Here is a 24,467-nt window from a genome sequence, read left to right on the forward strand (position 1 = left end):
CCTTTTCGCATTTCAAGTTTTTGATGGCTTACTCTGCTTCAGGTATTGATACAGTCCGACCACATAAGAGAGAGCTGTCGTTGGCAGACTGCCAAGAAAAGTCAATTCCTGTTGAAGGGGAGAAAGAATACGTGCTTTATACGTCAAATTTTCCAACTGTTATACAAGCAAAATAGTTACCAACTTTAAAAACTACAATGATCATAAAAGAAAGGTTAATTTACTGACGTGTAATAATAAACAACTCATCCCACAAGACGGATTGATTACCCTATTATCGGAATGGATTCTCCTTCTTCTGATATGCGCAGAAGTGTCGAAGGGTCTCGTATCTGTGGGCGTACTTATATGCACACTCATTTTGCATTCCTGTTGAAAAATTTGCAAGCATAAAAGAAGCCGCTGTGTAATGATTTTCTTATTATAAAATATTATTTTCAAAGTTAGATAGGGCTAAAAACGGCCTCGCCTACTCCCTATGTATACGGGAATAAAAAGGCGTTAGCTGATTTTTTTTTTTTTTTTTTTTGATACATACAACATGCACGAAACACGCAGACGACACATATTAGCTCATTAGTTGGAAGGAGATTGGTTTGTTCCTTTACGAGGTGAGGAATTTTTATTTTAATCAAAGTGAATTAATTGATCTTGTATTCTCCAGATGTTTAATTTTGGCAACAAAATAAGCGCAAATAGCCAAAATGCTTTAGTGACAGCCGTTAATTCAAATCAAAACAAAGCCAAGCAACAGAAGAAAAATCATTTGAAGAACACTTATCAGATAAACAGTTTTCTGTGAAATTGTCTACAGCAGTAAATTGAAGATTTAGTTGTTATTATCAGCTAGTATAAGTAGCAAAACGTTTGCGCATTCTATGTTTTACAACTCAACAACAAAGTAAATGATATATTTTAAATCATAATTATAAAAAATCCACTAACAATGGCAAGAACCACTTAATATTAATGAGAACCAGCGGCGGCTCGTGACTTGAAATCGTGGGGGCGCTGCAACTTTCGAAATATACACACACACTGTAAGTACAGTGTATACGTGTTTGGATAAAATAATCAAATTATAGTAAAAATTAAAAAAAAAATTAAACATGAAAAAATATTGTTCATTATCGATAAAATTATATAGTTTGGTAAAATTCAAAATTACTTAAAAATAAAATCCATTATCACAACCCCAATAATGTTTAAAATTATATAATTAAGGGGATAATAAATCCCTCATTATTTCAAAGCCGAATAAGAAACTCGAAGATCGAAATCTTAGAGTTTCATGTCGTAGAACATTCGGCAAGTCCAAGCGTATACGGAGCATAATGAGGGATTTATTATCCCCTTAATTAAATATTTTACGTTGCTGAAAAAAAGCCTTTTGGCTCTTTATTGTAGTAATAATATATGGATACACCTTTCTGGCAATTCGTATAGTAAAGTATGTAAGATCTGTTCACTAAAATCTTTGTATTATTCAGGTCTACCTACTCACTGATGAGACCTCAATAAACGTCGAAACCGGTCCGGGTAGTGACTTTCCCTCATAATGTAAAACAGTAATGCACCTCGTAGGAGCTGCGTTTTACATTATGAGAAAATATTAAGGACAGTGATCGAAGCTTGCTCCGAGTTGCCCTAGTGTTGTACCACCAGGCGTTGACTTGCGCTTGGACTTGCCGAACTGGCATGAAACTCTTAGATTTCGATCTTCGAGGTTCTTATTCGGCTTTGAAATAATGAGGCATTTATTATAACCTTAATTAAATAATTCACGTCTCCGAAAAAAAGCCTTTTAGCTCTTTAATGTTCTAAAATAAAAAACTATAACAAATGTTATGTCTTTAATTGTAATGTCCAAATATTTAAAGAGACGCAGTAAACACGATAAGCACTATGAACACTCTACTACTGGTGCAAACTGCATATAAACAACAGTGGAACTGCTCGAGGGACAGTGCCGCATTACGCTAATAGCTCGCATCTCACTATGACGTGCATATGCTTGCGCTTAGCAATATGATACTGTGGTAAACACTGTGCTGCTAGCGCCCTCCTAAGTGCTACAAGATGGATTTTTATTATTTTTTATGCAAAATAAGAGAATTGTATAGGATCGTTGATGATAAAATTAAATATTACAAGAAAATATAAATAAATTAATAAATATATTTGTATGTCGAGAAAAATTGGGGAAGCTGCAGTTCCGCAGTGCCTATGAACGAGCCGCCCATGGTAAGAACCGATTTCGTGATGGGTCTCAAATTATTACTCAAATTCAGGCCAATATTAAATGTGCCAGTGATGTTTGTCATTAAGCATAATTTTATTTTATCACTGCTGTCCATAATTTACATCAGTTAAATACAAGTCATTAAAAGGTCAATAAATCTTCTAATGTCTTTTACTCCCAAAGGAGTAGATGGAATACTTTCATTCCTGACCAACTTTTGGAAAACAGTAGACGCTGATTTGTACCCTTAGCCATTACCGAAAGTTGAGTCAATTGTCATTGACTCAACTTTCGATTATACTATTATCAATATTACTATTACTATTACCTCGACTAACCTTTTTTACGATGTTGTCACCCCAAAGCCATTGCATCCCCATACCTGTGCCTCTTGTGCCTAAGCCTAGAGTGACGCTAGACTTAGGTCTACTTCCAAGTATAGTTTGCAGTAGACCAAAGTAGTAGTGGACACTAGTTTCCATCGTTCAAGCCTTTACTGATAGTGAACTCGAGTTGTCAATAAATCAAATCTTTTCAGGAGAAAGAGTACAGAAAACGACTGCATCACCTCGTGGCCTGAAATCCTAATACTGGTATAATTATTCACAACAATGTTTTCATGGTCGATTTCTTGATACTTGGTATTAAAATGCAAATTTCCTGGAAAAAGTTCTACTTGCTATGCCAGAGACCTTTTCGTTCGAAGAAATATCAAAGAAAGGCTTAGAAAATGTACCTTTAGTCGACGAGTATAATGGAACTTAAAACAATATTTTCTCAGTGGCCTAACGCTCTGGATGCAAACGCTATTTCCGCAGGGTTACAAAAGCACCTACATAATATTCATGAAACTCTAATGATGCAATGCAAATAAACAATATGATATGAACAAGAATTGAATTGAATCATAAAATGCAAAGGATGAATGAATTTTGAGAAATCTTGATAAATATATTATTATTATTATTATTATTATTATTATTATTATTATTATTATTATTATTATTATTATTATAATAACTGGTATTTCCATGGATATATCAGTATCTTTTTACTTCGTTGAGTAAGAAGACTCATCGCAGAAAACCCTATATTGACACACTAGCCATTATTCACACAATTCTTATGATACCACACCTTATACTGATTCACTGATAAAGCATTCACAACCAACTCTTGCAACCCATGTCACCCATTAACCACCTTCCAAGCAAAAAAATCTAGTTCCAAACCCACTTGCTAACCACACTCTTACACAACCTTTACTGGTGATCCCTTGTTCTCTCCCATCTTGCAATGTACCAAAAAAAATTTTCAGTGTACTGAATAACAAAAAGTATTCATTCATGTGACCAATTAGGACAGCACCAGCTTCTATACATAGAATTGATTTTATGAATTTCAATGAATTTAAATATTTTTATTTGAAATTATTCCTTGTGGCATATTAGAATTAACACACCATTACACTACGTGGAAAACCGTTATATTGTATTTGTGTGGTGATATGAATTTCTGTTACAAAATATAAAATAGGATTACTTCCAAAACATAGATAATAAAGAAATAAGAAAGAGTAATGCAAAATGAAAATTAGCTGTAATTTGTGAAACTATAAATTGATCATTACTGAACTATTTCAAGTTGTGGTTCTTGGTGGTGGTTAAGAAGAAGAAGTGTAAATTCTTTTCTAAATATTATGCTTAATCTATATTAGATGGATTTTAAAAAAATGGATTATTTAGGAGATAAATGAAACCCTATCTTATAGGGTAAGGTTCACCTAGTTACAATTTGTATATTTTGAGTTTTTCCATACATTTACAAAAAAATAATTTATAAATGTATAGAAAAACTCAAAGGCCTGTGTAGCTCAGTGGAAGTGGCGCTTGCGTCCTCTGTGGTTGGTCTTGAAGTCAGATTTAAGTTCAAGTCTAGTCGCCGACTGGAGGAACTTTTTCTAAGCCTTTCTTCGACCGATTCCCGAGTTAGTCGATCTCTGGCACGGGCAAGCGGGTTTTTTATCCCGTAAACTCAAGAAAATCGACCATAGTACTCACATTATTTCATATAGTAAAATATCTTATTAGGGTTAGGTACCAAGAGATGGCAGCACTTGTTTGCCAGCCTCTTCATCGGCGGCTGCTATAATTAGTGATAGACATGGACCAGCTATCTCTGATTGGCTACCGATGGAGATTGAACTGCCCACTCAGTCTCCAAAAGCTAGATAGGGTATAAAGGCATCGCCTGCTCCCTATAAAGGGAATAAAAGGCATTAGCTGATTTTTTTTTTTTTTTAGAAATTCTAACTATTATAATAACAAGCTTATTTTTTATTAGTCATGGTCCAGTAGTTACAAGAAAAATTAGATGCACGGCTAGTTTTTCTAATAAAATTATATAGTACATGTATTAGATATAAAGAAAACAAAAACTGTTTAATTTTCTGACTGAAGATAACATAATTGTATGTATCTTTTAAATGGCATAAAATATATATAAAAAGGCCCATATAGTTCAGTGGAAGTTGCATCCTCTGCTCTAGGCCGCCTGAAGATAGACTTAAAATTCTAGTCCAGTCACTGACTGGAGGAACTTTTTCTAAGCCTTTCTTTGACGGTTTCCGAGTTAGTCGATCTTATCACGAGCAAGTAGTTTTTTTTCCTGGAAACGCTGGTATTTCAACCCATAAACTCAACAAAATCTACCATAGAGCCCGCATTATTTCAGACAGTAACATATCCGGTTAGAGTTAGGTACCAAGAGATGGCAGCACTTTTTTACCGATGTCTTCATCGGTGGCCGCCTATATTTAGTGATAGCGATAGACCAGCTATGTCTGATTGGATACTGATGGATATTGAACTGCCCACTCAGTCTCCAAAAACCAGATATGGTTTAATGACCTCGCCTACTCCCTATAAGGGAATAAAAGACATTAATTTATTTTTAAGCAGTATATTTAAGATGTATAGATACATATAAAAATATGACGAAACCATTCATTCATATTTGCTATTTCTTGTCTAATTCGATGCAGAATTTCCTCGAGATATTTTATTACATTACCCTCTATAGCTTTGTATAAATGCCTCTTGTTCCATAATGCTAATCTACCACAGAAAGGAATGTTATATTTTTGATTCTAGTTGCCAAAACTTTTTAAGAGCTTTTTAGGCAGTTTCCAACTCGGTCTTAACATCAAAGGTGTTTATTTACTTATTTTCTACCAAAAACTGGAGATTTTAACCGCGCAACTCGGAAAAATAGATAAAAACTCTTATACCATTTCAGACAGTAATACAGGTTAGGATTTAGGATTACAATACAGAGGCAGATTTTTGTTATAATTTCTCCTGCACATACCTTATTCTTCAAAGTCATGATAACAATTGACTCAACTTTCGGTAACGGCTAAGGGTACAAATCAGCGTCTACTGTTTTCCAAAAGTTGGTCAGGGATGAAAGTATTCCATCTACTCCTTTGGGAGTAAAAAACATTAGAAGATTTATTGACCTTTTAATGACTTGTATTGAACTGATGTAAATTATGGACAGCAGTGATAAAATAAAATTATGCTTATTGACAAACATCACTGGCACATTTAACATTGGCCTGAATTTGAGTAATAATTTGAGACCCATCTGAAATCGATTCTCACAATGGGCGGCTCATGCATAGGCACTGCGGAACTGCAGCGCCCCCAATTTTTCTCGACACATAAATATATTTATTAATTTATTTATATTTGCTTGTAATATTTAATTTTATCATCAATGATCCTATACAATTCTCTTATTTTGTATAAAAAATAATAAAAATCTATCTTGTAGCACTTAGGAGGGCACTAGCAGCACTGTGTTTACCACAGTGCCATATTGCTACGAGCAGCGCCCCAGAAATGTTCTATTTGCATTTTTTTTTGGTGATAACTATGAACTGCTTTTAACAAAAAAATAACTTTATGATGCCTGTGTTGTCTTACAATGCCTTAAAAAAACTGGCTTAGTGGTTCCACATGCCCTTGAACCAGCACTGCCTAGGTCTACTCCCTTTGGAGAATAAAAGACATTAGATGATTTATTTTATTTCATTTTTTTAAAATAAATAAATAAATAAATTAGCTCACGCCTTTTATTCCCTTATATGGAATGGAATAAAAGCGACCAATTCCCAAATTATATCAACTAACTCGGGAATTGATTGAAAATAGGCTTAGGAAAAAGTTTCTCCAGTCGGAGACTAGACTTGAACCTAAGTTTAACATCGAACAACCAAGCACAGAGAAGGCAAGCACCACTTCCACTCAGCCAGCCTTCATTTTATGTTTTATAAATGTTTAATATTATGTAATTTTATATGAACTAGATTACCATAAGAATAGTGCCGGGTACCTTTTTCATATGGATGCAAATTTTGCTAAAATCAGGATATAGAAGAAATAAGGCATCCTTATATAAATAAATATACAATAATAAAGAAATAAATCCGATACGCCTAAAATTCCCCTATAAGAAGCAGGCGTAGCCGATCTAACTTTTTGGAGAATGAGGAGAAAGTTCAGTTTCTACTGGTAGCCAATCAGAAATAGCTGAATGACTGTCAATAATTATAAATGACATCTAGTAAACAAAAGGCTGCCAAGTATCCCATATTGTGGTCCCTGACCCTAAAAGAATATAATTATTGTCTGAATTAGTGTGGGTTCAACAGTTGACTTTCTTCAATTTATGGAGAACAACCCGAGTTTTCAGGAGAAAAAAGCCGATTGCCTGTGCACGAGAACTGTCAGAAGAAACTGTTAGAATTTGAGCAAAGCGCTTGTTGCTAGTGACCTAGTGCTATTGATGCAAATGTCATTTCCGCAGGGCTACGCAAGCCTTTTAATCCATTATTGCTATGCTAAAATTACAATACCACGTAATGTGCCGAAATTCATTCTTGTATTGCTATATTCATTCAACTTCTCGTGAGATCAAAATAGCTGCACGCAGCTTTAATTTCTCTCCTTATTCTCTCTCTCTCTCTCTCTCTCTCTCTTTTTTTTTGATGGTATCAGATCTCTATTGATGGTAATGGATATTTAGATTTCTGATCCCTAGATAGAATAATAAGACCAGAATCAGGATTCTTATTGTATCAGTCGTTTTGCAGGAAAAAGCTGAGAAAAACAGTCCCATCCATGTTATCATGAGAAATTTTTCCACCACCTTTTCCCCACCATCTACATGATTTTCACCAATATAAAATATTAATATATACAAAATATAAAATATAAAATGCTAAATCTGTTCTATTGGACATCCCAATAGACGATAATAAATAGTAAACAACAGTTAGAAAGCTTCGGTACATTTACAAAGGGTTAACCCCCCCAAAATATACTGGAAACGTTCAGAAGAGTTTGCAGAAGAAAAGAATAGATAAAAGTAAAAATGAGTTGAAAAACAATCGAAAATGTCAGCGACAACTATTTGGAATTTAGAATCTACATAAAATTAATTAGGTTCGCTTGATTAGGTTGCTATGAAAAAGAGTTCTTTAGATGACGAATCCAATTTTATGATGGATGAGAGAGAGGGAGAGAGATGCATGCTAAATAACAATCAGCTATCCAATTCATTTAATACTTTATCTGCACTTAGCTAGTGATTTGCTACAAGTTCTTAATTATTATTATTAAGAAATTCTCAAATGGTAAACAAAAAAATCAGCTAACGCCTTTTTATTCCTGTATAGGAAGTGAGGCCGTTTTAGCCCTATCCAACTTTCGGAAACAGAGCGGGCATTTGAATCTCCACTGATAGCCAATCAGAGACAGCTGGCCCAAGGCTATCTATAATTTAATCGACACGCAATGAAGAGACGGCTAAAAAAAATCGAACTTCTGTTTGTGGTATACCACGAACATTGAACTTCGACATGTATCTGAACATTCTGGACAATGCCATCCTTTCTACTTTGTGGCGTTTCTATGGAACCTATCATCATCTCTTTCAGCAAGACAATGCACCTTCTCACAAGGCTGCTGCTGGAACTGAGTAGTTTTTGGACATGAACATAATCACCCTTGACTAGCCTCCACAGAGCCCTGATCTCAACCATATTAAATATCTGTGGGATGAACTGGAGTGTTAGGTGAGGTCAAGAGACGTCCTCCTCACAACAGTCCAGGAACTCATTGCATGCCTACAGGAAGAATTGTCCAAAATTTCCATTGATTATTATTATTATTATTATTATTATTATTATTATTATTATTATTATTATTATTATTATTATTTTACACCTCCAGGGAGTCCAAAGACTCATCGAGGGAGAGTGTGCCAACAGATTATGTAAAAAAGTATGCTTGTAGGATTGCTGCGGTCATCGCAGCGAAAGGAGATCCTTCATCTTATAAGGTGGATGCTATGGCTGTTTGTTCCTCACAACATTGTGTCCATTGACTTCTTTTCAACAGTGTAGTAATTAATACAAAATGCCATCTACTGCCTACCATGGTAAATAGTATACTTTCTGTAAATTGAGGAACAATCCCATTGTTCCTCAATTGCACTCTGGAGGTTCTTATTATGAGAATTTTTTCTCTGAATCTTCGTATTATTATTAGTAATGATCACCTCTTTAGAGTTACAAGACGGGTCATTCATATCTCTCCTTAAACAAATTGACAGATGAAGCATTCTCGCAGTTAACTCTAGCAACTCATTCTATTCGTTCACCATGCTCCAACCAAAAATTTTAGTCCTCACACCATTGTTTACCATACTCTTACGCAATATCCAGGGATGACCATTTGTTCTGCCACTTCTAGCCAATCGTTTAAATATTTCCCATACATTAATCTATGAAACATTTTTATTAGCTCAATTGCTTTTTCATGTACCATCGTTTCTGCCTTTTGCAATCCACAGAGGGGACATCTCACGACCACTCACCAACTTAGTACTCTGTCTCTGAATCCTCTCCACCAATTTCTTATCCCCATCAAATCCAGGCAACCAGACCCAAGCACAATAATCCAGATATTGACGGATCAAGGCCTTGTATAGAGGAACGAAAACTGCTATATTCATGTTAATATGTTCTTCAATAACAAAGTAATTCTATGGACTACGTTGGACACATTGGCATCATGACCTCTGAACTTCGTCTCTCTATCTATCAACACTTGGACTCGTTGGAGATGTCACGTAATAATAATAATAATAATAATATGATGATGATGATGATGATGACGATGAAGAACAACAATAAAGCTTTGAATACAAGGTATTGAAATCTTTCTTCTGGTTGTTTAAATTATTTGCCAAATTTTCTTTCTATCTTTGGTTATTTCCTAGATGGCGCTTCCGAATAAAAACAAACATGTCGCGTTAATAATATGAAATGTTTTTAGTTGTCAAACTATAGAAATATTTTAAAATAACGAGTTCTGTTATCATCTTGTGTTGTTTGAAAATATCTTTCGTTGTGTGAGAAGTTTTTAGTCATTCGTATAAGTAGAATATATATACTGTATATGATGAACGTATTCTCACGTTTTTTGCAGTTATATTTAAAATTAATATGTTGCTTTTTTTAATCCCCCCCCCTCCGTATTACCATTTTTAAATGAGTGTCACCGTCATTCTAAGTATGGACCGTGCGAACCCTAACTTCTGTTGAACGAAGTCCAAAAGTTTGCTACTATTTTTGGATTTACTCCGATGCGATTATAGCTAGGTTTCTCATCCATATGTAGGAGATGTATCTTGAAATGGTGTTCGTCTTTCATTTCGGATATATCGACGGAGAATGTAGATGTGGAAGAACTTCATATTTCAGGTAGAAAAATAGAATTTTCGCGTAACCGTAACTTATAATTCAGAGGAATAATCAACCGCATTTTTGTTCTTGTATAAACCAAACTTGCTCTGGAAAGCTAAATACTTCTCGTTTGTCGTTTACGACTGCCGTCGTGGAAAGTTTTCTCATTTAAACCAAGGAGGAGCTTGCCTGTATTGGTAAGTAGATTAATAAAGTTTACGCATACGGGATAGCGATGTCTAGTCAAGTGCAGAGCTATACATTTATTTTGAATTATTATTTTGCAGTTGTTACATCATTGGCAGCAATGCGCACGATTCTGAAGTATGGAGATGCGTTACTATTGCTGTCAGTTAGCACAGATAAACAAATAATTCTATAAAATAGAAAATTGTGTATTCGGATTATTGCATCGCTCTATCTGGCATGTTCCAGTTAAAAAGTGTACTATTATTCGTTATTTTAAAAAGTCGTTTCAAACGAAAGCATAATGTATTTGGATAAAGTTTTCAAGTATAGTATATTTTGTAAGTAATTATATTATATAGAAATATAACTAAGAACTTGAATTAATTCAGTATTATATCTTGTTATTCTATTACATTTTACGTTGATTTCGGAGATTGTGCACTAGTCATTTCTATTATTTAATGTTTTAATTTAATTTGAGAATTAATTGTATTCATTATTTCAAATCACCATAAAGCAAATATAACATTTAAATATTTATATCTGAGCTAGAGTTTAATTGGTTAGATTCTCATATGCCTTATTGCTGTTGCTATAGTACTGATCCTCTGTATAGGACAGTTTCCTAGCATTTTTAACTTATAATTGAAATTTGAAATTTAAGGAACATGTTGCAAAGGTAATAAAGACAACTCAGAAAATTCTGCAATATTAAGATGAACATTAATCAGCAGAGATAAAATGTTAGTGATTCCATTGTATTCATTATTTCAAATCACCATAAAGCAAATATAACATTTAAATATTTATATCTGAGCTAGAGTTTAATTGGTTAGATTCTCATATGCCTTATTGCTGTTGCTATAGTACTGATCCTCTGTATAGGACAGTTTCCTAGCATTTTTAACTTATAATTGAAATTTGAAATTTAAGGAACATGTTGCAAAGGTAATAAAGACAACTCAGAAAATTCTGCAATATTAAGATGAACATTAATCAGCAGAGATAAAATGTTAGTGATTCCATTGTATAAAGCCCAGATCAGGTCACACCTGAACTCAAGTCTGGTCACTAGGGTTTGGAGGTAATGAAGATACTTTGGAGAAGATGCAGAGGTGGTTGACAAAAGTGATTTCAGGACCGTGGAATGTTAAGTATGAGGTTAGAATAAAGTCATGTAATTTGCACATTTTGACGATAGAAGGCGAAGGAGCGATATATAAAAGTTTAAACCCTTGAGAGGCATTTATTTACCGGATGGATACGAGAAAGATTTTTCAGATAGTGGAAAATAAGGATAGGGAAAGAACATCCTTGGAAATTGCGCAAGGAAGTGGTGAATAAGAGGGTGAGAAATTTTTGTAACATGGTGAGTGGAATTCTTTGCCTGAGTATGCTGTGAATGAATTTAAACTTCGGTATGATATATATGTTGCAGGTAGGAGAGATTTTCCGAAGTATACATTAAAAAGTGTGTGGTCTTTTTATTCACTGTGAAAGAAGTAATATATACTTCTTTCACATTGTAATATAATATAATGTATACTTCTTGTATAATGTAAATTGTTAATGGTATAAATGTCTCTCCCTCGATGAGTGTTTTTACCCCATAAGAGTTTATGTAATAATAATAATAATAAACGCACAATACCGAAAGAATATTCACTGTTAGATCTTTTTTTGTGTAGTATCCGCATTCCACATAACAGTGAACCGAATGGCCCAGAGAATTTATTATTATTGTTACAGATACTCGCATGGAGTCCAAATGTTATACTGCACTATCTACCTTGATAGGTGACAATTTTGTAATAAAAAATGCCTCCTTTAATTTCAATCGGAAATTTGATTCCCGTAGGACTCCATGGATGTGAGCGCATTATAAGAATAGTAAAACTTTTAATCTCGAAATTTCTATAACGAATATTATTATTATTATTATTATTATTAATAAGCGGAGCCGAGTGATTTACCAGTGCTGAGCCGCTCAATTTATTGTATGGTTAAGACAGTGCAGAAAAGGTAATTTAATAAAATGTCAGAGGGGTTTTCATAATGTTTTGAGGTATGCAAGCAAATGTATTTTACTTCCCGTTTCCTCTTCCTTCTTCTTCAAGTGTCATCCCCTAGATGGAAGTTGGCGAACATGTCACGGAACTTTTTTCTTTCTTTTGCTGGTCTGGAACATTTATGATAATTAAAGCCAGTTCAGACCTTAATGTCTTAAGAATGTAAAGATTCTTTTGTAACTTTTCGTAATTTGCATACCATTTTTTTTTTTGTGCTGTGCCGTTTATTAAATGAGTCATCGGCAATTGTAAAAAATCACGTGACTTTGTTTTTATTTTTTATTATTTTCGAATTAATTATATTAGAAAATGAATGTGCTTTTCTTGTTCATAAGGTCATGCATATTCATTTTCTTACACAATTAATTATTGTAAAATTTTAATGTCATCATTTGTTTTCTAATGATGTTTAATTGTTTTTTAATGTTTTCAATTGAATTATGTTTTCCTCTCTTCCTAGTGAAAAGAGGAAAAAATTGTTTGGTAAAGCTTTATTTTCCCATGTTAAGCATAGGACTCCCTTGGTGCTTTGGATATACCACCTTACCATCCGTCTGTCTCTTACAAAATCAGAGATTAATCATTAATCTCTGATTTGAGAAATTTTAAATAGCATCAGGAGAGCTAAGTAGAAAATCTTTACCTGTTCAACTTATCTTTTAAAATATGTTCAGTATATCCTTCCCAAAAGAGTCAGATGACAAACACCTACTGTGTCAAGTGCAGCCATGTATAATTTGAATATGGAATAGTTTTGTGTGTGGGGAAAAAAAGAAAAGAAAAAAACCAAATCTCGTTTTTAAACATATAAGCTACTAAATTCTATTTTTTCAATTTATTATTGATAATAATAAATTTAGAATTTAATTTTTTATAGTTATTAATAATAAAATAATAGAACAGATAAATACTTTCAGTTATCTTGGATGTGAAATATCATATGAAGGAGAAAAAGACATAAAATTAAAGACTTTGAAATTTTTACAGATTATAGGCCTGATAAATAGAACACTCAATCCAAATATAGTACAAAAAAGAAACACACTTGAAAATATGCAATACTTTAGCAGTGCCCACTAGTGAAATGAGATTTATGAGAAGAACTGCAAAATACACATTATTAGACCAAAAAAGAAACAAAGACATTTTATAAGAACTAAAAACAAAATTAACAGAAGCAAAACTAAACAATTATAAACAAAAAATGGATAGAACATGTAAACCGAATGACCAACACCTGATATCCTAAACAAATACAATATAATATAAGCCAATTGAAAAGAGAAGATAGGGTAGACCTCAAAAAAGGATATTGGATGGATAATGAGACCGGAACATACCAGTATGGTCTATATCCGTAATTAGTGTTATGATGATGCTGATGAATTTTTTTATTGTTTACCATTAAAGTTTTGCATACCCCCATTAAAATTCTGGGGATAAAGAAAGGAAAAAAACAACTGAATTTAATTTTTAAAAATTACCAAGAAGTATTGTCACATCTTTCAGAATTCTTCATTTATTATTTTTTAAAAAATCCTCCATGCTGTGTGATACTTCCTGGTCACCATATTGCTTTTTTAGTTAGCTATCTGGAAGAAATAATATATACACCAACATGCAAAATTGTCTTGAAGATAAAACTAGAAAACTTTACCATAATGGTTTTGTATGACAGATTTTTTGAGATAACACAAATCTCTTGCACAGATGCTAGGAAACATAAAAATGACTGTTGCACAGAATAACTTGATTTCATTTGAGTTTCAGTTTACAAATTGGCAGAAGTAACAAATATATGTTTTGTATGAGTTATCATTTTGACATAGTATTATCTTCTAGTTTTAAATTCGATGGCATAAATGCTTTGCACTTCTGCCTTTTGGGAAATCATCCACTCATTTGGGAAATCACCAACTCTTCCTGAATTATTGTTAGTATTCACAGTTCAAAAAAAAAAAAAAAAAACTTGGCAAAAAATAAATTTGACAAGAAGTACAGTTACATTGCCACTCTAAAATATTTGCTGTAAAACACACCACTGAATCATGAATAAGTCACTTTTCACTGTTTTGTAAAGAAAAGACCAAGGATTGCTATAGGCCAGAGACTTCCAGATGATCTGGAAGATGTGCTTCACCAAATTAGCACAATGAGTACAGGTTGGGTGATTATTGTGTTGGACTTCAATATGGAGATATAGACTGGAAGGAAGAAAGATCACATGGCAAGAAGGAAATAGGATTTATACACCTGCTGAGGGATAATTACATAAGACAGCATGTGATGGAGGGGACTAGGGGTGGGAGAGTATTGGACCTGATCATAGAATCAGAAGAGCTATCCATAACCAAGGCGACAACATTGCCTCTAATTGGTGAAAGTGGCCATGCGGTCTTGACTGGAGAGAGATTGTAAAACATGAGGAATATTCTCTCAAGAAGGGTATTTGTGGAACTACAAGGCAGGTGATTATGACATGCTTAGGAAGAAGCTTAAATCTGTACCATGGCATAAAACACTGCAGGATAAAGATGTTAGTAGTTCATGGGATATAGTTATTATTATTATTCCTGACACCTCCAAGGAGTCTGAAGACTCATCATGGGAGGACACCTTCGATTGAAGGATCATCTAGAGCATAGGTTCCCAAAGTGAGCGGTACCGTCCCCCCCCCAGTGGGTGCTGAAGCCTTCTAGGGGGGCTATAGCGCGCTCAGAAGCATTTGGGGGCGGTCGGTGGCTCTTTATAGAAGAAATTAATAATATATATTTAAAAATTAATTATTTTCGTCATTTTGCGATTAGATAATCATTTAAAATTTAAATATTGAATTTTAATTCATCTTATGCCCATCTTACATGATAAATTTTTTTATCAATTTTCTATTTCAATTATTTAATCATTTGAAAATTTACCATGTCAGATAGAAATAGATGCTCTATTTTCTCATTGACATAGAAAATTGACATGTATATATGTGTGTATAATAGGTTATGTTTACAGTGGCAAATATATTCGTTATATTTCATTTCAAAATATATATAAAATATATAAAACCACTTTTCTAATTGATTTGTACAAAATTAAACCCACTTTTATATAATTTAATATTACGAGTAAAAATAATAATGGCAAGAAAGAAATAAAATCATAAATTTTAGTTAGCCTTGTTAGTACTAACTTATATTGCTAACTTGAGGGAAAAAAGAAAGCAAATATTATTCGAAACTTATTATACTGTTTTCTGTGGTTATGTTTTGTAGGTTTGTTGTTTATATCTTGTGTAATTATTTTATTTATTAATTATTATTTATAATTATTCGGACGATGTCGTGGTCAGGCGAACAAAATGCGCTTGCGTGCTAAATAAAAAATTGAACGTGTCATAAAGGATATTTTAACTTCTATTCTTTATATACTTAAAAAATGTCTTCATTTTTTGCTATTGTTTAAAAATTGATCATGCCATACAGGCTTTAGTCTATCCACGCAGCAGATGAGTCTTAACTGGTAGAATGTCGGTCAACTATTACATAGGTAATTCACTCAATTTAGCATGTTTTGACAGGAATATGGGTGCTTGCAGTGACTTGTTCAAAGTACGAGTACGATGGTATCGAAACAAGTCAATGTATGCAAGTCAATTTGGGCTAGATTTCAAATCTATAAATACTAGTGGTTTAGGAATAAGTTTCATTATTTTTTGTGTGCTTTGCCAACAATCATCAGTCGAAAGTGTGATAGATAAGTGGAGTCATACAAAGTGTACATTAAATCTTTTGTTTTGTGAATATTTTTGTAAATTTTATTACTTCATTATGTCTGAATATAAGAAGAAATGTCGACAGTACAGTATTGAGTATTTGAAATATGGTTTTATTCAGTCTCAAATATTTGAAATATGGTTTTATTCAAACTGTTATAATGGGGGGCATTACAAAATTTGTCTTACAAAGTGGGCGGTGGCCCGAAAAAGTTTGGCAACCTATGATCTAGAGGAAGCAGCATTAAATTGTATATCTTGGGTAAGGAGGGTTAATTGAGTAGGAGTTACATGGATGAATAATATCATTAAGTACAAGCTGCAGAAGAAGAAAATGTTGTGGAGGGTATATAGAGAGAAAGGTGGCCAGCAAACTCATGAACAGTACAAGGTTCAGGCAAGAAAGGTGACCAGCATGGCAAGGAAGACAGATTCAGATTATGAGAAGAATCTAACTGAGCAGGCCAAAGGAAATCCCAAAGAGTTCCTTCATTATTTGGAAAGTAAAAGGAAGAATGATTATGGAAGATTCACTTTAATAAGTGATGGTCACCAGGAGACAGAAGCAGATAAAGTAGTTGAGTTACTGAGCTACCACTTTGCAAGGATATATCATCCTAGTGAGGTTACTGCTTTAACCATGTGACAGGCACTAATGTGTAAAAAGAGGTGGATGAATTGGAGGTTCTTAGGATATTGCAGAATCTCAATATAAATACAGCTGTGGGATTAGATGGGATAGGGTTGCCAGTTCCCTTACAAGAATGTGTAAGGGAACTGGCAATGCCTTTTGACTAAGCTGCTTAATTTAAGTCTCAGCAGTGGTAGAGTTCCAAGGGAATGGAAAGAGGACAAAATAATTCCTTTGCATAATAGAAGTTCTAAGACTACAGTAGCAAATTATAGACCAATCAGTATCTCAGGCGTAGTGGTAAAAGTACTAGAAAAATTGATAAAAAAAAAGAAAATTCAAGAATGAGTAGATAAAAATATGATACTGTATGAGGGTCAACATGGCTCTGTGAAGAGTTGGTCATGCCTTAGTAATTTACTAACTTTTTATTATAGAGTAACAGCTGAGTTGAATAAAGGAAATGGGTATACAATCATTTTACTGCATTTTGCAAAGGCATTTGACAGAATACCACATGTTATGCATCTGTTTCTGATGGTGTACTCAAGAATTTCTAAGGAAGTGTCACTGAGGCTGGATTTCTTTAAATTTGGAAGGAGGGGTGGCAATATTTTTTGATTTCCCTTTTTTTTTTTATTATTATTGTCTATTGACATGCTGCCAAATTATAGTGAAATTCATGTGGTAAGGCGTAAGTGCTAAGAAAACTCATGATAAAAGTTTAATGTAGTGAAAAAGCACTAGGATATGATTAAAAATAGTATTTAATGCTTTCAGTATTTCATTAGTTACAGAGACATTGTCAGGGAGTACAAAATGAGAATTGTGACACACACACACAGCACAAAACTAACTGAAACACTTGGGCGAAGGACTAGAGTCCTAAATAAATGGGACACCAACTATGGACACCTGTCGACAGCCTAGAATGTAAACTGGGATCTCGAAGTATTAGTGTTTTTCATAATTTGGGAAATTTTATGCAACCATATTTATTTAAATTAGGCTGATTTTTAAGAATAGCAGATTCTAAAAACAGTCTTTCTCTACTACATTTACTCTGATGTAAAAAGATCATCATTTAGCATGATGATCTTTTTAATGCTCTGTGTGTGTGTTAAAGTTTCATTTTGTACTCCCTGACGATGTCTCTATAACTGAGATGAAATACTGGGAGCATTAAATACCATTTTTAATCATTTCCTAAATGAAGTGCTGTTTCATTTCATTAAACTTTTATCATGAGCACTAAAATTCAATATTATGATGAAATTTATTATAACAACAGTTATGAATTGTCGTTTTGGTGTATTAAGAAGAAGAATCCAAGCTCCTTAGATCATATTCTGTGTTTTATTGCTACTCCATACAAATGGCAAAAAGTTTAACCAGAAAACTGCAGATTTGATTAAAGTTTTTTAATTCCATATCCCACAGTACAAAAGAAAAACATCACTAACACTTTTCTCATAGAGTAGTTAATTGAATCCAACTCATAAGTAGATGTTCAGTTGCTTATATTATTATTGTTATTATACAATAATAATAATAATAATAATGAACGGCATCCTTTGCATGGACATGCTGCAGTACATAGGAGGCTAAGATCAAGGATAAGTTTTATTCAATCAGTGGAACCGTTGGTTGATTCCATAAAAGCTACAAGGTCAACGATGTGGCAAGAACAATCTCCAGAGACTCTGAACTTAAAGTTCAGAGTCTCTGGAGATTGTTTAAGAAAGATTCGTTTAAGAAAACGAATCTTTTCTTTCCAGCTTACATCTAGACTGGCAAAGATGGAAGACATTGAATAGACTTTGTTCTGGAATGGGCAGATCAAAGCAGAATATGGTCAGATGGGGCTACACTATAATGATAGCTGCTCATGTTGTGAAACACAAACCATGGATCATCTTCTGCAATGCTGCTTAATATATATTAATAATATATGTACCCGAGAAGATTTAATGCAATGTAATGAAACAGCTTTAAAGTATATTAATCACTGGATGATTGAAATCTGACATTTTGTTTTTGCATGATATTTTATGCAAGTGGCATTTTTGTCTTTTAATGTATGCTTTTAATATCCCTTTTAATGTCTATTTCCTTAAATGTATGCTTTTAATTATTTATATATATGCTCTTACATTTTCTGTAATTTGCACATGAAATAAATTTATTTTCTCTAATCAAATATTATTAATATATTTAAGGGGGGGGAAGGCAAATGTGCATAACAATAAAATAACAAAACAAGGGCACAAAATACTTTAATGCCTCCATTTATGATTCTTCAGGATAGCATTGCATTGCTGCTTTTGTGTAAATCCCTCAATAAATGAAACATGTAGTTGAATATATCTTGTTTTTTTTTGTTAAATGGGATGTTTACATAATGGCTTGTTCATAATTTATGTAATGCTATTTTTTAGATTTTAGATATTCCCTTCCAGTTTGTCACATAATCTCGCAAAAAATAATGTCCATTTCCTCAAATTATTATCCTCTCCTCACCAACTTCCTCCAGAACTGTAAGGTTTATTTATGAACCTTAGTATATTTAGAACCTTAATATTTTTCACTTTTTTAAAGTGAAAAATATTATTTTAATATCTTGGTTTGATAATATATTGCTTTCTTTCCTGTGAAATTATTATTTTAAACATATACTATTATTATTATTATTATTATTATTATTATTATTCAGGCCTCCAAGGAGTCAAAAGACTCATCGAGGGAGGTCCTTCCTAAGACATAAAGTCTGTCAAGACTCATCGAGGGGAGGTCCTCCCCCTGAGAAACACAAAGTCTATCATACCACTCTTTAAACTCACTGACTGTTCTCACTCCCACCACTCCATCAGGCAATGCATTCCATGGCTCAACCACCCTCCACACAAAGAAACCACTCCTTACCTCTTGCTCACAGTTTCCTTTCGTAACTTCCAGGGATGGCCTCTTGTCATCACTCCTTCCCGCTGTTCAACCAAGCGAAAGAACTCCCCAGTGTCAACCCTGTAACCATCTCTCAATAACATACTAATAACAAAGCTTTCATTGCTGGATAACTGGAAAGAGGGAGATCTGTATAGCTTATATAGAATGTGGAGAACAGACCACGACTTCTGAATCTATGTCTAGTTCCCAATTTCATGTAATGTATCCTGTTGTTATTAGTCTCTGCATGGATGCTAAATGAATGAGGATGGGCTAGCAATTGGGAATTTAGCCAAACAAAATTGTATTCTGTATTGGTTTAATTAATGAGCAGATATAGTGGTTCATCCTGATCAGATATTATGCTAGCTGGGGTGGCTAGCTAAACAAGGTCTCTGCTGTTTTCATCAGGTAACTTGCATGAAAAGAAGTCAGCTAGGGAACAAATAAACAATCCAAAACTCATTTAAATTGAGGATGGACGTTATCAATGTATGAATCATCAATAGAAAAGGGTTGAAGGTAGCAGAGGATTATAGAAATGCTATTCTGATGTGTATTATTGAGATTGTATTATTATATTATTATGTATTATTAAGAGAGGACAAAAACAGATACATTTAATAACTATAAGATGTTATATTCAGTCAGTAGTGATCAAGGAAAGAAAGGAATAGCTTTATTATTCAACACCAAACACAGAAATTAACCTCTTGTATTGTAGGCAGTTTAAATTAAAATGATGACAAATTTCAAAAGGGAAGATAGTGAGATTTAGTTGTACTTATGGTGTTACAGAAGGTTCCAGTAGAGAAGTACAGAAATTTTTAGTAGTTATTAGTGGTCACCTGGTTTTCAGAAGGATGAAGAGATGTTGGAAAGGGTCCAAAGGCGACTGACTAAGGTAGTTTCTGACCTCTGGAATGTCGAGTATGAGGAAAGATTGAAAAGATGTAATTTGCAGAGTCTAGTGGAGAGAAGGAAGAGGGGAGATATGATAGAGACCTACAAGTTGGTAAGGGGTTGTTATAGGATCAATAGTGGAGAAGTTCTACAGAGAATAGTGGGAGATCAGGGGAGAACCAGAGGTCATGCCTGGAAACTGTATAAAGAGGGTGTGAGTAGGGGAGTGAGAGGCAGGTTTTTTTCGTGCAGAGTTGTGAATGATTGGAATGCCTTGCCTGAGAGTGTGGTGTCTGCAAGGAGTTTGAATGTGTTTAAGACCCGGTATGATGAGATGTGTGTGAGATAAAAGGACCTCCTAGATGAGTCTTTGACTCCATGAGGTCTTGTTTAATAATAATATAATAATAATAATAATAATAATTATTATTAGAGAGGGTCAGCTAATGAGAAGAAAATGGGAAAGCTTGTTTTTGTTGGAGACCTAAACAGCAGAATAAGAAATGAATCTAACTTGGTTGGCTGAGTGCATAGCATACCTGCTCTCAAACCAACAGGTTGTGGGTTCGAATCTTAGCATGGATGTTTGTAAAAGCCTGGATGAATTGTTGAAATTAGAAATTAGCTGAGCAGGTGCAAAAGGAAATCTCAAAGAGTTTTTGTTTTGTGGCAAGGAAGAATGACAATAGAAGGATAACTTTAATGAGTGCAGATTGTAGAGAGGTGACAGAGGCAGATGAAATTGTTGAGCTACTACTGAGTGACCATTTGCAAGGATATAGCATCCAAGTAAGATATTATGGTTGAGTTGACAGGAACTTATGTGAGAGCAGAGCTTGATGCATTGGAGATACTTAGAATATTGCAGAATCTGAATGCAAATACAGCTCCGAGATTGAATGAGATATCAGCTTGCGTTTTAAGAAGAATGTGCTGGGGAATTGGTGATGCCGTTTACTAGGCTATTTAATTTAAGTCTCAGTCTGGAAAAGTCCCAAAAAGAGTAGAAGGAGGGCAAAATAATTCCTTTGCATAAAGGAGAATATAAATCTGTTGTTGAAAGCAAATTATAGACCAATCATTATCTCAGGAGTGGTGGTAAAAGTACTGGAAAAGTTGGTCAAAAAGAGAATTCAGGAATGGGTGGATAAGGTCAAATATAAGTTAAAAACTTTACTAAGGTCACACCTTAGTTATGTAATAACTTTTTATAATAGTGACAGCTGAGTTGGATAAAGGGAATGGCTACATGATGATACTGCTGGATTTTCTACTTACTACTTAATCCTCTTCACTCCACCTGGGAGCATAGGTCTTCCACCACCATTTTCCACCGGACTCTGTTTTTTACTTCTGTTTTTATTTGGTTCCAGTTTTTATTAATATTTGTTATTTCTTTCAATATTGTTTTTTTCCATGTTTTTCTTGGGCCTTCCTCGTCTGCTTTTACCCTGTGGGTTCCAATCTAGAGCCTGTTTTACTATTATTTAATCTTCTTTCCTCAACACATGCCCCAACCATCTCCTTTTCTTATCACGTATCTGTTTCAACATGAGTTTTTTGGTTTGTTCTCTGCCATAGTTCTTTGTTTGATATTTGTTTTGGCCAATATATTCCCAGTAGCATTCTTAAACACTTGTTTAGGAAGACCTGGGCACTGTTAACTATCTTTTTGTTTAGCATCCAAGTTTCTGATCCATACATTAGTATTGCATTTACATTTGAGTTAAATATTCTCATTTTAGTTTTTATAGACAAATACTTGTTTTTCCAAATATTTCTAAGTTGGTTGAAAGTTGAATAAGCCAGCCGTTTCCTTCTATTTATATCTTCAGTAGTTCCTCCTTTTATTGATACTATTGAACCAAGGTATATGAATTGTTCTACTTCTTTAAGTGGTATTTCTTCTATTGTTATTTGTTTATTTTGCTTTGCATTTATTTTCATCAACATTATTTTATTTTTATTTATCCTAAGACCAACTTTTTTGGCTGTTTCTACAAGTGTTGTTGTATTTTGTTCTATATGTTGGTGCTTCTGTGAAAGTATGCAGATATCATCTGCAAAATCTAGATCGTGGAGTTGGTTTTGAAGTAACCATTGTAATCGTGTATTTCCATGAGATACTTTTCTCATCACCCAGTCTACAACAATTAAAAACATAGTAGGGGAGAGTATACAACCTTGCCTTACTCCTGTCTTTGTTTTAAATGGTTCTGAGAGGGTATTTCCATGTATTGCTGGATCTTACAAATGCATTTCATAGGATACAGCATGGAACTCTGTTAAGCAAACTGCAACAAATGGGGATGGATATGACACTGATGATATGGATAAAAGGGTGGCTGATGGAGAGAGATATCAAAAAGTAAAATATGGAGGAGCAGAATCCAGGAGAAGTGGTATGCTACAGGACTCTGTGCTTGGATTACCGCTATTTGTATATAAGTGATATAGAAAATATTTGAAGGCAGATATTCATTTGTTTGCTGAGGATGCAAAGCTGGGTAGGGTAATAGTTAATCAAGGTGATGCAGAGAGCTTCCAGGACGATTTAAATAGGCTGACAGCATGGGGTAAAGATAGTGGGTGTCAGTTTAATGTTGAGAAATGTGAAGTTATGCATTTAGGATAAATAACTTACAAGCTGTCTACCATATTGATGGAGTAGTACTCCATGAAACAGATGAAACTAGGGATCTGGGCTGGGAGGGGGTGTTAGTAGATGAAGTTTAGAGAGCATATTGCTAAAGTAGCCAGGGTAGCCTACAGGATGATTTAATTATTGAAGAATATACTAACAAGCAGCGATAAGGGAGTTATCATTTCTCTTTATAAAGCCTTGATATGACCACATCTGGATTACTGTGTTTAGGTCTGGTCACCTGGGTTTCTTGGGGATGAGGAACTGGTGGATAGGATCTAGAGGCAAGTGACTAAGTTGGTGAGTGGTATGTGTTGAGGATTTGTGGTTTGCAAAAGCTGGTTGGTAGAAAAAAAGGAGAAAGATATTATAGAAACATTTAAGTAACTTAAAGGATTTTATAGTATTGATGCAGAGGAAATATTTTAGCACTTGGCTACAGGGAACAGAATAAGAGGTCATCCCTGGAAGTTGGGTAAGTGTATGGATAGCAAGGTGTGAGGACTAGATTTTTCACTTGGAGAGTGGTGAATGAATGGAATGGGATTGTCTGAGTCAGTTGAGTGCTTTTTCTATTAATGGTTTCAAGGAGAGGTGCAATAGATATTGTTGATAATTTGAATCTCCCACAGTGAGTCTTAGGAGGAGGTGCCTATGCAATAATAATAATAATCTCCTACATACTGAAATGTTTTAAGAAAATGTAGGGAAAAGAGCAGAGCTACCTGTTGGATTTCAAAGGAATGAGTAAAAGCCATATCTAGGCTAATCATAGTATCTAAATTGCACCCCAAAGATCCACAAACCAAGTGTTCCATTAAAACCTCTAATAGATTGCACTGGCTGCACTATATTTTTAAATATTTGTCCACCTTCGCTTGAAAATCTGTTTCACATATTAAGAACTGGATTTTAAAACTAAATTTTGTGATCTTCATATAAGCCTTTCAGATACTATGATTAGTAACTCAGATTTTAGGGAAAGACAATGCATACTAAAATATTTAAAAAACTTTAATTAATGCTTCCTATATTTTGGTAATGTTACATTATCATCTTCAGGGAACATAAAAATATTGATATGTGCATGCAGGCACTAACACTAAACAAATATGGCTGAAGAAAACAACTGAAGTCAATCCTAGAGTCCTAAAGGTGCCCCCCCCCCTAGTGAGCTAAATTGGATTGTCTTGGCTGTAGGAATTATGATAGGGGCGACTCTAGGACCGACTGCATGCACATATTATTTTTATGATCCCTGAAG

At 34.0% G+C, this 24,467-nt stretch overlaps 1 protein-coding gene across 2 annotated transcripts in view; it reads left to right on the top strand.

Moving 5' to 3' along the window:
* Window positions 1-9,931: 9,931 nt before the first annotated feature.
* Window positions 9,932-24,467, top strand: part of LOC150092428 (uncharacterized) — a 353,827-nt gene continuing 339,291 nt past the window's right edge. The window contains exon 1 of one of the 2 annotated variants that reach the window (XM_090414980.1): window positions 9,932-10,255. The gene's annotated coding sequence lies outside the window, so the exon portion shown is untranslated. Of the gene's footprint in view, window positions 10,256-10,514; window positions 10,586-24,467 lie in introns of those variants that run through there. The other variant, XM_090414981.1, reaches the window with a different exon arrangement.

Source organism: Typopeltis vanoorti, chromosome 26 (genome assembly GCF_054136105.1).
Source record: "Typopeltis vanoorti isolate ZY-2024b chromosome 26, IOZ_Tvanoo_1.0, whole genome shotgun sequence".
Lineage (NCBI taxonomy): Eukaryota > Metazoa > Arthropoda > Arachnida > Uropygi > Thelyphonidae > Typopeltis > Typopeltis vanoorti.